Source organism: Triticum urartu, chromosome 7A (genome assembly GCF_056163025.1).
Source record: "Triticum urartu cultivar PI428250 chromosome 7A, HENAU_Tu73, whole genome shotgun sequence".
In the NCBI taxonomy this organism is placed as follows: domain Eukaryota; kingdom Viridiplantae; phylum Streptophyta; class Magnoliopsida; order Poales; family Poaceae; genus Triticum; species Triticum urartu.
The window spans coordinates 753,405,846-753,418,205 of NC_141879.1; the positions used below are offsets into that span (position 1 = coordinate 753,405,846).

General features: G+C 43.4%; 1 pseudogene; it reads left to right on the top strand.

Annotated features, from left to right (window-relative positions):
- Nucleotides 1-8,202: 8,202 nt before the first annotated feature.
- Nucleotides 8,203-9,754, top strand: LOC147962859 (uncharacterized; annotated as a pseudogene).
- Nucleotides 9,755-12,360: the final 2,606 nt, after the last annotated feature.

A 12,360-nucleotide genomic window follows, 5' to 3' on the forward strand; every position in this document is an offset into this window, starting at 1 on the left:
CCATGGGCGCTGTAGCAAAAATGGATGAGTTTTCTAGGGATCAAACCGGCTACTGTAGCGAATCCAACCAACTACGGTAGCAAACCGAACAAGGCTACAGTTACAAAACAATTTAGAAACAAATTCAGAAACGATTAGTAGTAGAACAGTCCAACTTGTGGGATGCAGGGGACTTGTGAATCAACTCTGTAAGAACATGTTGCAAAATGAAGCAATTAGTAGTAGAACAGTATGAAATACAAAATGCAGATCTTGTGAATCAACTCTGTAAGAACATGTCAGGGACGAGCATTTTCTTGTTCTTCTGAATCCAGTTTAATCGTTGTAATCTGGACATAGATTCAGGCCACACCATATGATACAATCCAAACATCATGTACAAGTCTAAGACTTGCAAACAAGCAAGATGCCAACTTGAACACATCACCAGACCATTTCAAATCAAACATCATCCTTGCATAGTGGTGAAACATCATCTATTGAGCACATGGACGTCTGGGTTGAAGTGGGTTTTTTGTTTACTTGGTCGTACGCATTAACACGGCAGCATTGGGCCCTCACGGACAAACCGGACCCATTCACTGTTGATCTTTTATAGATGTTCATCTCCCGACCTTATCTATATTAACTGCTGGTCAATTTTTTGAATTACTTGTTGGTGAGAATTCTTCTGTTGTTGTCTTCTTGGCATCATCATTCAATCATATTTTCTGGACTATTGAGTTCAGGAATATTTGTTGTTGCCTCAATATATTGTAGATTATCTTATTTCATAGTTTCTTTTGTTGAGTGAATATCTCCAAATTATCGAACTTACACTGTCTGCTCACAGAGAGGAAAAGAGGGGTGACTGTAGGATTCTAAAATCTTTCTTCGCTGCCAAACTTTAGTGATTGCCCTGCTGGTGATTGTCATATTTTTTTTAAAAGGAAAGGTATTAATCACTTAGCCATGTATTTATTATTTAGATGATTTAGGGACCTTTTTGGTCCTGGGCCACCTTGCAATTCCTAAAAATCTTGCCATGTATTTGTGTCGATTACATAGGCACACTTGATTGTATACTTAAACAGAAGTTTTCTTTTTTGGATCAAGACCATGTTTAATGTTGAATATCTGGTGCATCATATGTTGAGCAACTGCAAAATGTACTATGCCCTAGCGGATCCGTTCGCCGCCGCTGATCCCTTGGCCGACGCCGATCTCATCGCTACATCGATGGCAACCATTTGACGCCTCCTAACCCCTTGCCATCGAGTGTCTCCTCCATTATGAGTGCAAGCAATAGGAGGTGTCCTCTTGGCACAACGACGTGGTCAACTGGTCACTCCTTCATCGACAGGTTCTTGCGCTCGGTGGATTACTTCCACGGTTCCACAGTGGGAGGGGACACACAAGCTACAGTACGTATCTCTTCCCCTTGGAGGCTCGCACTCTTCATGTGCTGCTGGTACTGGAGGATCCACAAGCGTCAATGATACAGAGTAAGTAACGTGCACCTGTAATCTTTGTAGATTCAGGCAATGTCTCCACCCACTCGCAAGGTCAACTACATTGACTGGGTGCAAGCAGGATCTGTAGTAATACTGAGTACTCACAAACACACAAAGCTGTGTCTACATCTGCACAAGGTAGAATCACAATGAACTTGGCCCTTGATTAGTTTTTTCATGAGTTGTATTTCAGTCGATTGACCTGTGGTCGGAAGTGTGCCTTGTATACCACACCTTTGAAACTTTGTTAAATCTGAATTGTGTGGATGGCAAGCAGTACATCAGGCTTTGTTTCCTTTGTACTGATTTAATATACCCGCTGGTTCGGCTGATTAGTGCTACGCTGTGTGGATGGCGCAAGCAGTACATCAGGCTTTGTTTCCTTTTTACTGATTTAATATACGTGCTGGCCCGGTTGATTAGTTCTACGCTGTATAAGTTCACAGTGGACTTGCAATTGCTTAGTAACTGTAGTAGATGGAAATGTACCAACATGTCGTAGTTATGTTGTTGACTTGCTATATTGCTCCTTTACTTTTGTAAGGTATCTCAGACTGTGGGATTTTTTGTTCAACATTAGACGAAATATTCTGCTCAATTTTTATATTGTACCATTTGTTCCCCACACTTGTCTTTCGAATTGTCCATTTGTTATTTGGGTTTTTTAGATTTATCCTGTGTATCCGACATGCCTACAATAATAATTTTGTTTAGATATGAAAAATATAATATCATTGTCAGGAACTTCTACATCCGATTATTTCTCATATATTTGGGGTCTGATGCAGCAAAGGTAATATCTGCTTTGTGTTTTTAGATTGATGACAATGAATTATGCCAGATGTAAAAGGAATTGCTAAAATCAACTAGAACTGATGCTACATAAGTTTTTTCTTTTCATAATTAAACTATTTCCCTCTTGATAAAAAAACATAGTATTCTGGAGAACTTAGTTCACAAGACAGAAAAGAAGCAAATGTGTGTTATGCAACTTTCAATAAGGTGGAAATAAACAAGACTAGAGGTGGGGAGAGAGAGATAGAGATGTTTTTTAGAGAAGAGAGAGAATCATTATAAGAATGAAAACGACCCTGTTAGATCCCCATAAGAGGTGGTACCGCTATAGCCAGGAACGGATTGAGGTAATCAACTGATGAATTGGTGTGTGTTAACCATTTAATTTGAACATGGTATGGCAATTGTTGCACTCTGTTTCAGTTAGCTGAAACTGATAGCCAGGAACGCATCTTTGTAGCATTTTTCTGTTGAAATTGTAAATATACATTTTGCTTCAAGCAGTTTGCTAGCTATTCAAGATGGCAACTAGTGATGTTTCTTTTCCATGTTATTAAGACATGTACATAACTTACTGTTTACATGGTGGTCCATTATAACTATTGTAAACTAAAAAATTTCAACAAGGAGATGTCCGCATATAATTCCTTCATAATTGTTAGTACATGACTATATGTTGTGAAATCATTTGTCATATGTCTTATTTTTTTCATCACCCCCATTTAGAAATGAGCCTACTGTTAACCCCTGATCTTTCAAGTCATTTTCTGTTCTGACAAACTTGTACCTTTTCAGACAGATCACTGTCAGTGAGTAAACAATTGTTCAATTAAGGACTGGTATTATGTGCTCTATATTGGGAATTTTGAATGAATAGTTCTGACATATGTTCTTCAGGAGATTTTTCCGGAGATTGAGTAAGCAACTGTATCTACCACTACAAAAAATCTGTTAATGCATGACGGATTTCCGGTGACAGTTTTGAAAATCGTCATGAACGGTCTAGTATAGCTCCGCAAGCCCGCAAAAAGCCCGCCTAAAGCCCTAAACGTTTGCCCGTATAAAACCTAACCCTAACACACTTCCCGTCCCCAATCTCTTTCTCCATCCACCGCCGCCACACATGGCCTCTCCTCGTTCCGGTCCTCGGCCGCCACACCTTGCCTCTCCTCTTCCCCGTCCTCCGCCGCCACACCTCTCCTCATCCCCGTCCTCCGCCGCCATGCCTCTCCTCGTCCCCGTCATCCGCCACCACCTCCCTGCCTCCAACCGATGACGGCGGCCCGAGATCCATGGCGACGGCGGTTGCAGCGGCCCCATCGAAGCGGTGGCAAACGCTAGCCGCTGCGGCGTGCCGGCCATGGATCTGACCAGGGGCCTCCCTCTTCCGTCTCCCACGCCACGCAGCTGCCTCGCCATTTGGAGATTCGGAGCATCAAGCGTCGGACGAGGAGAGGACGGCGACCCTGACCTGCGGGAGGCCCGAGCTCGACCACGCCGGCGACAACGATGCCCCGCACAAGGTCCCTCCCTACTTCCCCCTCGTCTCCTCTCCTTCATTCCATCCTTCTTTCTCCCATTCCCAATCAATTTTTTTGATTCGATTCAGATCAACAGAAGCTCTCCGCCTCTCCAGTTCCATGGACGGACGACCGGGACCCCACGCTCGAGCCCGACGAGCTGGACGAGTTCGACAGCGAGGTCGTCCGCCCCGCGCACCATGATTCCCCACAGAACAAGAAGGTTGACCCTCTCGCTCTGTTGTTCTTTTCTTTCCAAGTGATTGCTCTCAAAGTTTCTTGGATTGAACCTCATGCAGCAAACGTGGCCACTTCCCTTCCTAATACTCGCATGTTACAGCCAACGACAGAGTAGCACTGATGGCTATTTCCTTCTTTTCTCACCATGGGAGCACTAACAGTGTAGAATTCGTGAGATCTGCTAGTTAGTTAAGCAACTAGTACTTGTTTATTTTAGTAAGTAAACGCCCATGGGATGCTCCTGTTGGTTCCCTGCTATTCTGCGAATGCAGCAAGGATGTAATCTACAGTGGGGCAGGTGATGTACTATATGCCTTTTCGCTGAGAAGATTTCTATCATATCTTATCCTTTTCCTGAACATTCAAATCTCGTGACTCTTGATTTATCTCTATGGGATCTACTTAGCTGACCATTTTGTCTAAGTTACATTTGTGGCAGATAGTGCGGTGTGATGTTCCAACATGGATTGCGCGCTTTAGTAGATAAGACTGCCATTTATTTTAGCATCAAGGATGATGCAGTTCGTACTTGTTTTGTTTAGACTTTCCTGGATTCCATAGTTCTGTTTTTTTCTTGCTTCATGAGAGTAGCCATCATATGCTTTGTTGTGATATTGATTCGTCAATGCCTGAATATAGAGTTGTATTTATCGATATACCATATTTGCATTTCAAGGATAAATTGTGATACATAAAACATATTTCTTTACTTTACTAGAATTTTGAACTTAGAACAGACACTTGTCAATGGCAATAGTATTATTTTATGCCCAACGCCCTTGCAGCTATTCATATATCAGAAGCTCTGCATGCACCTTCCTTCTATTAAGTTTTAATTAAATATTTTATATTTACAATAGAACATGTCTGGCTGTTTATTATCAAGGCATAATGTTGTTGTCCGGAAGGACCTCCAGGAACTAGCTTCGAATAGTTCTTGTATTCATCTGGAATTTGATATTTCAGGCAGTGCTCTTGTGTATGCTTCTTGATATCTATTACAGATCCAAAATATGTAAAGTTTCTCTATTGCTTGTCCATGTGGTTCCACTTCAGACTATTCAGAAGCATCTTGCGAGCAAAGTGCTATTTAGTGTTTAGTATTTAAAACTTCAGTTGTTGCATTTGTTTTTACTCATGTAGTTTTGATCTTTTATTGCCAACTTAAATAAAAGAAAGTGTAGCAGTTTATGCTTGTAAGTTTTTTGCCAGGAAGTTATTACTAGATCTACTATCCCAAAAAAATCTATTTCCTGAATCTACACTAAAAGCCTACATCTAGACAAGTTGTAAAAAGAAAAAAATTTCCACACTTTAATCTGTTTTACTTATTAGAAATTGGTGTAGGTTTAGATATCTGTAGTGCCTGAAGCTTAATCATCTTAAGACTTAAAATTGTTTAGCCATAGTTTGTATCTACACTTGTGCGGTTGTGCCTATCATCCATATTTGCCAAGCTGATAATTCTTTTCACTTATCCAGATTTGTCCACATGCTGGTTAACTTGTTTTTTATGCCTTTGTTTAGTGCAGGTTCCAAGAAATCAGAGGCTCCTTTTTCAAAACGAATACACAGAGAAATCAGAGGCTACTTTTCCAGATTGATTCCAAGAAAATGCAAAGTTGTGTAGTAATTTGTTTAGAGGCTCCTTTTTCAGATCGGTTCCAAGAGAGTGATGCAGTAATAATGGTTGTACCACTTGTTGAGCTATATATGTAAATATGTATTTTTGGTATCTGAACATTGCCGTGATTGTAATGAGTTTGGGTTGTTTTGTGAAAATTAAATTTGATTTATGGCCTTGTCTGAATATTAGGTGTGAAATTTATATATACCAGAAATATCTAACAGTTATCTCCACCTGATGTGGGTTAAGAAGAAAAACACAAAAACAATTGTCTAGTAGTGTCCACGTAGGCTGCCACGTCATTCCAACTGGTCTAAGCAAAAATCCAACATGGCATACGTCCATGACGGCTTGTTCCGTCACAGAAGATTGGGCCTGAGCGGGCTTGGCGCAGATCCATGACGGCCAAGAGCTGTCATGGAAGCTACCATACCAAATTATGACGCGATATAGATGACAGATTTCAAATCCGTCATGGAAGGGCACCCATGACGGTTTTTCATTGATCGGTGACGGACTGGAACTTTCATGTATTAACAGGATTCTTGTAGTGTACTTATTTTGTTAATCAGATTTGTAGCACCCGATATGTTTAGGCAGTAGACTTATTGGTCCAGAGAAGGATTCCCATGATTCACCAAAAAATTGTTGTACTAGGGAGTTTGCTTGTTCTGATAGAAATAGTAGTAAGGTGTGTATTTGTACGTATAACATGTTTGGTTAGAGAGAGACTTGGATATTTCTCCATCCATATTTTATTTGTTCTGATGTAGACATGCAAACAAGCCAAAAATGATCTCTATGGAATAATGTTCCTGACAAGAGATGGGGCTTTGTTCCTATATTACGATTTTTGGGACCCTACATTCTTTTATATATAGCATTTATGCTTTACGAGCTGCATTTATAAATGGCTTATATCAGTGATATTAGCTATGTGTGTGGACGGATATACATATGTGTGAGATAATTTGGGGTTGATAGGAAATCATTATTTTGATGTTTTGTTAATTGAAGTTTGATCTTATGTTCTAACTGCAGCTCTATGCTGCATTCTTTTATCTATAGCATTTACGATTTGGAAATCATTATTTAGAGCCATGGTTTCTTAGGTCAGATTAATTTGTGCAACATTACAGATCAATTCCTAATATTATTCAAGCAATCTTAACTTCAGGACACCACTATGCTTCCATATGCAATCTAATGACTTTTTTCTGGTGTATATGGAAGGTGGGAAATGACAAACATTTTGGAATAAAATAGGGACATCCAAATCAGGTGCATCAAGCTGCTCAAGTTATAATGAAAGGGCTTCAGGTAGAGTCCAAAGTTACAGGTTTTATCGGTCCACCATTCTGACAGATAATCAGGTACTTGCAAGAGCTGCAGATTCTGTCGAATTTCAAACCGGGACATTGTGAAATCCATTTACAGATAGTACAATACTTCAATGTTTGCAGGTCTCTTATGTTAAAGATAATCACATCAAAAGAGATTTGAATGGTGTTGCTCATTACTGTACCACATACTATATTAGCTCATGTTGTACTATACTGTATTAGCTCATCTCATAGGAGTATCCAATGTCGAGTGTTGCTCGCTTTGAGAAACTTTGTAATCTATGGATTTCGTATCCTTGATGTAAGATGCGTATGAAAGTTCAATGAATAGAGCCCTCGGGCGCTCCTTCTGTAAAAGAAAATCGCATGGCGTATGTAGTAGAGTGAGACAACAAAACAATGGCATAGAAGCCACATGAAGAGTCAAGGGGCAATGATATGATGATTGATGTATAGACAAAGAAGGCGATGAACGACATGTTCAATGGAGAAGAGAGACTAGAGTGGTGCATGGTGTTTGTTGAAATACATAGAAGATACTTGTGTTTGTGTTGTGGTTGAACATTGAGTGCAATGTGTTTGTTCGTGGGGAATAAAATGAGCATTGTTTACAAATTCATTTGTTGGCCCGTGGCAATGCACGGGCAATCTACTAGTGTATTAATATTATCCAAAGCGAGAGTCCATCTCTTGCTAAAAAATGCGGGAGTCCATCTCACGTATGTTTAACATAATCTCTCCTAATTTTTCTAGGCTCTTCAATACTATTCACTGTTATTGATATGTGGCAATACCGGCCAAAAAAATAAACCTATAATACTTTTATCCTTTTATATCAAAAAGTTAGTATAAATATGTAATTACCTTTTAAATTAACCTATAATTTTTATTCATGATGATATCGTATTGAAATTTTATTTCCCATAGGTATTTTACCCTATTTATTTTTGTTTGTCCGGTATAAAATAGTAGCCACCGTTTCTCCCTCCCAAGAAAGATATGACACCCACCTCGTTCGAAAAACACGAAGAGGTGATTGAGGCGATTGTGTGGCGATCGTCTCGACGGCTAGGGTTAGGGTTTCTCGAGCTGTGGTGGTGAGGATCTTGGCGGCACGTGAGGGGGCGACGACGTCTCCAAGCATGCTTTGAGCTGGTGTGGGAACTCTCTCCGACCAAAGAACCATGGCAGAGAGGAAGAAGGAAGGAGATGCAATGGCGAGCGGCGTGACGGCTGCTCCTGGAAAGGTGGCGGGGGCCAGGGCGAATACCCCAAGAATGGCCTCTACGCCGTGTCCGGCGGCACAGAAGGAGGCGATCGACCCAGCGATGAGGACGCCACTGGACTCCCATAGCAGGAACGCATCCGTGTCCCCAGGCTTGACGGATCGTCTGGGGGCTTAGTGCTAACGGAGGAGGCAAAAGGTTTTATCTTCAAGGAATCTGATCAGGAGCAAGGGCGGCTGGCGAGGTGGTCGGCAATAGGTAAAGCGTTCACGCCCAGACCGATGAACAAGAGCGTGCTAGAGAAATCCATGGCTAGGGCACGAGGTCTTCATCGAGAAGCGCAGTTCAAGATCATCGGTAGGAATCTTTTCGCCGTGACGTTCGGCAGTGAAGGAGACTAGAAACACGCTCTTAATAATGGTCCATGGCAATTTGATTTCAATGTTTTAGTGCTTAAGGATTATGATGGAGCAACGAGGCCATCTGAGATGACGTTTGAATATGTCGATGTTTGGGTCCGGGTTGATGATCTTCCACTCAACAAACAATCAAAGGCCTTCGGTGAAGGGCTGGGGAATTGGTTGGGTAAGATTGTGCGGGTAGATGTGGAGAAAGATGGATTTGCAAAAGGTTTGGACCTGAGATTCAGGGTTAAGCTGCCTTTTATGGAGCCTCTTGTGAGGGGTTTTTACTTGAAGAAATCTGAAGATGATGTAGAGAAAACGTGGTTTGATTGTGGGTGTCTGGTTCATGGAGAGAAGGGTTGTGCCCCGGCCAGGGATCCGGATCAGCAATGGGGAGGGTGGCTACGGGCATCTCCTAGGCGTTCTTGGGGACATAAGGAGGGACCGGTACGTGGTCCATCAGGAAGTGCCAACAGCATTGGAAGTGTAAGATCAAGCGAGGGAGAAAGGCATAGCAAGAAGACAGGGTCTGTCAAAGATCTCCAGACAAAACGCAACTTGCAGAAGGAGTTCACCACTCCGGCTGTCTCGCGCACTGGCGGGGATGGTAAGGGAGTCCATGAGGAAGGGAAAAACTCAAACAAGCAGAAGCAGGGTGGCTCTCCTTTGAAGAGAGGGACCTTCAAGATGATTTAGATCAGAATTGAGAAAGGGAGCTGCGTTCTAAACTGAGACAACGGCAACAAGAAAGATAGTAAGAGCTCAGGGCCAGCTATAGACAGTACGGGCAGTGGGGGTATGATGGGGCTGGATCGTCGAGCCACGGTAGGGAGAGAGAAAGGAGGCAAGGTTACTATGTGAGAAAACCTAGACCAGACTATAGGCCAGAGCAGCGCAGCCCGGACAGCCCTAGATACGAGGCTAAGGGAGAGAGGAAGAGGAGGCCTAAACAATACTGGGTTGCTAAAGGTGACAGAGAGAGGCAGGAGGGGCATGATACTTTTGTTCGTGAGACGAGGCAGAAGACTTCGTCAGTGTTTGATCGTATTGAAGAGCGCAATGATACATCGGCAGACCCTGCGAGGCAGGGCTGCCGGTCACAATGAGTCTATTTGCCTGGAACTGTCGAGGATTGGGGTTGGACTCGACAGTTGGCGAGCTTCGAGACCTGATACGGTCCTACAACCCAGCGATGGTGTTCTTACCAGAGATAAAAAATTGGCAAAAGCAATGGAGAGGCTCAAGTAGAGGTTAGGGTTTAGTCAAGGAGTTGCGGTGAATTGTGTGGGCAAGAGTGGAGGGCTTGCTCTGTGGTGGCGAGATCATGTCAATGCAATAGTTAGGCCGTGGTGTCAGTATTATATAGATGCCCAACTAGAGGTTGTCAGGAAAATCTATAGATTCACTGGAATCTATGGGGAGCCATGTGTGGAAAAAAGGGCGAAAACGTGGGAAGTATTGAGGTATTGAGGACCCAAGATAATTTGTCGTGGATCTGTGTTGGAACTATAATGAAGCAATGGTGCAAAAGGAACAGATTGGTGGCAAACCCAGATGCATCAGACAGATGGGCGAGTTTCGTGATTGTTTGGCCGACTGTGGCTTGCGGACATGGGGTTCTTAGGGTACCCGTTCACTTGGGATAATAAGAGGCGTGCAACAGAGAATATTCAAGTCAGACTGGATCGGGCCACATGTTCTGCTTCTTTCATGCAGCTGTTCCCGGCGTCCGAGGTGCAACATATCTTAACGGAGGAGTCTCATCATCAGGCGCTATTCATGTGGGTTGCGTCGACGCTGGTCGACCAATCGGCGCGGGCGCAGAGGTCATTCATGTACGAGGCCGCGTGGGCTAGGCATGCGGACTACGAGACCATGGTAGCTAATGCATGGGAAGAGGCCCATGTGGCCAATCAGATGCAGCCCTGAGTGGGAGCGGCATACAAGAAGCTTGCCTTGATGGCCAAGGCGATGCAAACTTGGAGCAAGGAGGTTTTTGGGTCCATAAAAAAGCAGATAGTGCATTTAAAATGGCAACTGAAAGATGCGATGGAACGGGCTCTACAAACAGGGTATAGGCAGGAAATAATGGACATTGAAGATCAGCTGCATGAGTTGTACGAGAGGGAGGAGATTTATTACAAACAGAGATCAAGAGTGGATTGGCTACAATATGGTGATCAGAATACTCAGTATTTTCAGAACAGAGCTTCGCATCAAAAGAGGAAAAATACTGTCAAGGCGTTACAGAGGGAGGATGGTACCAAATGCACTGATGATGAGGGTATGCGAGTGAAGGCCGCAAATTTTTATGTGCTGCTATTCACATCAGAGGGGTTGCGGGACGGTGACAAGATTCTACAACATATTGAGACGACCGTGACAGACGACATGAATGATAGGCTGTCAACACCGTTTGCAGATGAGAAGATTGAGAAAGCACTATTTTAGATGGGGCCAACAAAAGCCCCGGGACCAGACGGTTTCCTGGCGATGTTTTACCAACGACACTGGTCGTTGGTAAAAGAGGAGGTGTGTGCAGATATATGGGATTTCTTGGCAAGGAGGACGACGCCGGAAGGTTTCAACGATATAGTTATTGTGATGATTCCCAAGGTGGCCTCGCTGGAGATGCTCACTCAGTTCAGACAGATTAGTCTGTGCAACGTACTATATAAGATCGCGTCAAAAACTTTGGCAAACAGGCTCAAGGAGGTGCTGCCTATGTTGATTGCGGAGGAGCAAAAGTGCGTTCGTCCCGGGGAGATTAATCACGGACAACGTGTTGGTGGCTTATGAGTGTGTTCATGCAATTAGGAAAAGGAAGAGGAGGAAACCACTTTGTGCGATTAAGCTTGATATGATGAAGGCTTATGACAGGGTGGGGTGGACTTTTTTGGACCAGGTGATGACAAAGTATGGTTTCTCAGCTCACTGGAGAGAGATGATCATGAGGTGTGTCAGGTCAGCGAGTTTCTCGGTGAAGTTAAATGGTGGCCTTTCACACAGATTTCTCCCGTCTAGGGGCCTCTGGCAGGGGGATCCGTTGTCACCATATCTTTTTCTCTTTTGTGTGGAGGGATTCTCAGCTTTGTTGAAGCATGCCCAAGAGGAGAAGAAGATTAAGGGTGTCTCGTTTGGGAGCACTGGCCCCACGGTCACTCACTTGCTATTTGCTGAAGATAGTATTGTCTTCCTGGAAGGGTCTCACGACAACTTTCTTTGCCTCCGTGCTATCTTGCAGGATTATGAATTGGCCTCCGGACAAAAAGTAAACCTGGAGAAATCGGCTATATTTTTTGGGAATGGGTGTGCTGAGGAGGAAAAGGAGGCTTCGAAACAAACTATGGGCATTTCATCGGAGGCTCTCCGCGAGAGATATTTGGGCCTACCAACGATGGTGGGGAAATCCAAGGATGGAACTTTGAAATATGTCAAAGAGAGTGCTAAGGGGAAAGTTTCAGGGTCGAAGGGCCAGGGCCTATCCAAGATGGCCAGGGAGGTATTAATCAAATCGGGGTTACAATCTACTCCTATCTTCACCGTGAGCAGCTTTCAGCTCACCAAAAAAATGTGCGGGAATCTGTCTTCTATCTCTTCAAACTTCCGGTGGGGTGAGGCAAATGGTGAGAAAAGAGTACACTGGATTGCATGGGATAAAATGTGCACGAGGAAGCACGAAGGGGGACTTGGATTCAGGGACCCGGAAGTT